This window comes from Octodon degus, unplaced genomic scaffold (assembly GCF_000260255.1).
Source record: "Octodon degus isolate 3935 unplaced genomic scaffold, OctDeg1.0 scaffold00136, whole genome shotgun sequence".
Lineage (NCBI taxonomy): Eukaryota > Metazoa > Chordata > Mammalia > Rodentia > Octodontidae > Octodon > Octodon degus.
The window spans coordinates 6,437,943-6,442,587 of NW_004524712.1; the positions used below are offsets into that span (position 1 = coordinate 6,437,943).

Genomic DNA, 4,645 nt, shown 5'->3' on the forward strand with positions numbered 1-4,645 from the left:
TTTTTTTGGTTTTTTGTTTTGTTTTATTTTTCTTTGGCAGAACCAGGGATTGAATTCAGGCCCTTGCACTTGCCAGGCAAACACTTATTCTACTGAACTATCTCTCCAGCCCCTTCTGATGCCTTAGTAGATGCAGGTTAGAGAGCAGGACAAGGCTTGTGAGGTAGAAGGGAGATGGATGCTGGTAGAATTGGAGTGAATTAGTCAGGATGGGTCAATTCTGACAACACACCCTTATATCTTAGCCGCTCAAAGATAAATAAAAAGTTCATTTCTCTTAAACAGTTGAATGGGACATTCTTGGCTAGGTAGCTCTATTTTAAAGTTTTACAAAAGTCAGCTGTCTCATGGGTATGTTGTTTTTGACCACCCCAGAGACTCAAGGACTCCTTTTCTTTAAGGAAATATTTTGTGACAGTATTCATCTTAATTTTAAAAAATGAACTTCCCATTTTAGGGAAAAAGTTGGGCATTAAAGACTCAACCTCTAAGAGAATAAGAAAATGCTGCAAAAGTGAAAAGCATAGTAGTTCCTTCCATTTTTACCGCATTTAACACTAGATATACTTAATATTTTATGTAAATTTTAAATTATAATTTAAAACATACATGTTTTCTATTACTTACATATTATACATCATATTACTATATAGTACAATATTATATGGTTAGAATTCATAGAATTATATTGTTATATAATATACATGTTATAAAATATTTTATTCTTTTCGTTACTGATGAGATATTTGTTGAGCTTGTAGCTACCCTAAATAGTACATTAGGCACCTGAACTTAAACATATGACACAATTCTTTTCCCAAAGTGTTCTTAGGTTGTAAGACTATCTCTGTATACAGATAGAAGCATGTGAAGAACGTGTTAGAAACCAAGAGATCGTGCTGGGGTACAAAGTGTGAAGTGATGGCTTAAAACTGGCTCACAGACCAGGGGAGGAGAGTCTCTCATCAAATTTTCACATCATCTGTGGGAGGTCGACACCACGCCCAGCCTTCAAAGAAATCAACCCTGTGAAGCTGCATGATTTGTCCAAGCAGAGACTGCTGTGGCCCTGCTTGCTCTGCCACACTCCTATAAAGCTGGTGACTAAATTTAAGGCACACAGTAGAGTTACAGGGCCCAACTTCAGCATGCAGTCGATATTGTTACTACCTGCCAGTAGCCCCCTCTTTGCCATGTTAGTTAAGCTCTTTCTTGGCACATGGTCACGAAGCTGTCTTCTGAGAGGACAGCTCCTCTTGCTTTGTGGTGCTAATCCACGCTTCCCCCTCACCATCTCCTTGGCTTCTGGGAGGCTGCCTGCTCTGTGAAGTCCCTCCTGAGGCCTGCCCTGAACTTCTTTCCAGTTTCTAAGCAAGCCTGGATTTTCCTCCAGCTGGTAACTCTCACCTTGTGCCCCTTACACCTCCCAGGCTCTGAGGAGTCTGTGTCACAGTGTACTCCAGGTATGAGGGCTGCACACATACATGGGACTCCAGAAACCACTGCTCACAGGGAATGGGTTTATCCAGGAGACACAAAGAACAGTGTGTTTCTGCTTTTGTTTCTTTCTGCTTTATAGCATTCTTACTGAGGAAAATATAATTCACAGTTGCCTCGTGTTCCTCAAGTGTGTGTGTGTGTGTGTGTGTGTGTGTGTGCATGCACAAGCATGCTCCAATCTTTCTGGATGTGTAGGATCCATGGCTGTACAAGATGGTTCTTAAATGTGTGGGACATAAAAAGCATTTGGCATAGTCCAGAGGAAGTTGGCCCTCAGAGCATTTGAGGACTCCTTCACCGAGCAATCCCTGCAGGCTGGCGTCACCGAAGCAGTGGCTGCAAGTGGAAACCTGCACGGGCTCATGCATAGGCTTCCTGCACAGTGGGCACGGGACCCCGCCACTTGGGTTTCTCCTGGAACTTAGAGTGGAAGCCAGGCATGGTGGGCAGGCATGGGGGAACAGGGCCTAGTGTGTGGCAACCCCACAGCCTGTGCCTCTCTCTGGCCGCACTTGGCTCCAGGCAAAGCTCTACCCAGATCCAGAGCTTGAGGTCCAGGTGTGAGGTCTGTCCATCTGCTGCATTCACAGAGAGAAAGGAGGGCTGCCACTGGAGCCGGCTGCTTTGACATCTACAAGGCTACCCGAATACCCACAGCCTCAGTGTAGTCCCCTGCCCCAATTGCTGCCCCACCCACCAAGCTGAGCCACCTCAATCTGCCTGCACACTTGCAGTACAACTGCCCCAAGTGGCACCTCAAGTGCTAGTTCTGTGATTGTGACTTCTGTGGGGAGGCCTATGAGAGCCATGAAGGCATGTGCCCCCAAGAGCGTGTGCACTGTGAGAACAAGTGTGGTGCCCTCAGGACACAGTGACTGCTGGCCCAGCATACAGCCTCTGAGTGCCCCAAGTGCACCCAGCTTTGCACCTACTGTACTAAGGAGTTTGTCTTTAATACCATCCAGAGCCACCAGTACCAGGGTCCAAGGCTGCGGGTGCACTGCCCCAACCCGTGTAGTGTGGGTACTGTGGCTCAGAAGGATCTATCAGGCCATCTGAAGGACATTTGTAGCACTGCCTTGGTGCTGTGCCCGTTCAAAGATTCCAACAGCAAGCACAAGTGCCCAAGGCAGGGGCACAGCATGTGGAAGGTAGTGTGAGCCGCATCAGGCTACGATGTGTGCCCTGGTGAGCTGGCAGCGGCAGCAGCTGCAGGAACTGAGGTGAGAGCTGGAGGAACTATCTGCTGGTAGTGACAGGGTGCTCATCTGGAGGGCTGGAGGCTGTGGATGGAGGCTACAGGAGGCGAAGGCCCAGCCCGAGCCTGAGTGTTTCAGCCCAGCCTTCTGTACACGTAATTATGGCTCTAAACTGCAGGTGCCTGCATTTCCCAATGGCAAGGGCAGCGGTGTCTCTTACTCTATGCTCACACATCTCTTACTCTATGTTCGTGTGCTGTCACGTACCTTTGGCAATCTCTTTGAGTGGTCCTTTGCCCGCAGTGTCACCTACTCCCTGCTGGGTCAGAGTCACCCTGCCCTAGCTAAGCCCCAGCATGTCACTGAGACCTTTCACCCTCACCCAAACTGGAAGAATTTCTAAAACCAAGGCATTTGGCGAGGTTCCCTGGGTGAGAGTTCCCTGGGTTGGGATACCCTGAGTTCATCTGTCACCATGACATCTGAAAATGAAACTATGTGTGAGATGATACTGTGTTCATCCCTGCCTGTCTCGGAAGACCCTCAGTTGAGAGCCAAGCTGGCGGGCTCAAGGGGAGAGGGGGATGCAACATGACCCGTCGGCCACGGGCTGAACCTAGATAGGGGCTGGACCCTGTTTCAGCCTCTTTCTGCTGCCTACAATTGCCATTTCATTCTCCCCACTGCCACCACCACCCTCAGGTGCCTACATTGGCATTTCGGCCCTGGCCCACGGAGGGAAGAGATCTCAGCGTTATCAAGGGCTGGAAACAAGCAATTCCCGAGCCTGACTCCCTTCCTAGGCAGAGCAGGCATGCCTTGGTGCCCACTATATTCTTCTCGGACTGAGGTACCTGCTCAAGTGCTACATCCTAAGAGCCATATCGGGGAGCAGTTAAAAGAATCTGTCTTGAGATTGATTTCTCTTACCTTTCCCCAGCTGTGTGCCCTCTGGTTATTTATTTCCTCAGTGCCAAGAGGGCACAGCAGGGGAGACTTGTTTATTTATTTATTTATTTATTTATTTTACATGCTGACTATTTTCAGCAGATGTTTCACATCTACAACTCTCTCCACTCAAAAGTTCTTGGAGACGATGTCGACGGCCTTGGCCAATCTTAGAATGGAGTCATCTGATTGATTCATCCCTCGAAAAGCCCCGCAGATAGCGTAGGTTTTGAACTGGCCGTTGAACCTGCTTGTGACCTTGTCGACCTCAGCCACGTTCATCTGGGTGGACGTGTGGTCCTTGGCGCCAATGATGCGGTTGCTGGCGGAGCATTTCCGTGGCACGAACAAGCCCACGAACTCGCCGGCTTTGTTCTGCAAAGTGCGGCCCCGCCTGTTGCCTCCACACAATGAGCGCGAGCAAAGAAAAAGCTTTCTTAAAAAAATAAACCTGAATTCTTTCTCTTTTTCTTTTTCTTTTTTTTTTTTTTTTTTTTTTTCCGGAACCGGGGATTGAACTCAGGCTCTTGCGCTTGCCAGGCAAGCACTTATTCTACTGTGTTATCTCCCCCGCCCCATAAATCTGAATTCTTAAAAAAAAAATAAAATAAAATTGAGGAAACAAAAATTACAGACCTTGCATAAGTTCACTGATATAATAAAATACTTGAAGGACTAACTTAGAAGGAGAAAAGATTTGTTTTGGTTCATAGTTTTGAAGTCTTCAGTCCACAATCCATTTCTTGAGGTCGCCCATCATGAGAGAGCAAAACTGCTCATCTCATAGGCAGAAATAAGCAGAGGGAAGAAGGAAGTCACCGAGTTCCCTACCCTCCTTTGCTAGCATTGTCACAGTGATTAAAGGACCGCCCGCTCGACCCCACCTCCTAAAGTTTCTAAAGTCTCCCAGCTACAGTGCTCTGGGGACCAAGCCATTAGCACATGGACCTTTAGAGAAGATTCCGGCCCCAGTCTGTAGCATTGTGCCTCATCTTAGA

At 47.7% G+C, this 4,645-nt stretch overlaps 1 pseudogene; it reads left to right on the plus strand.

Annotated features, from left to right (window-relative positions):
- LOC101581209 overlaps positions 1–3,323 on the plus strand; it is a 4,147-nt pseudogene extending 824 nt beyond the window's left edge.
- The last annotated feature ends 1,322 nt before the right edge of the window (positions 3,324–4,645 follow it).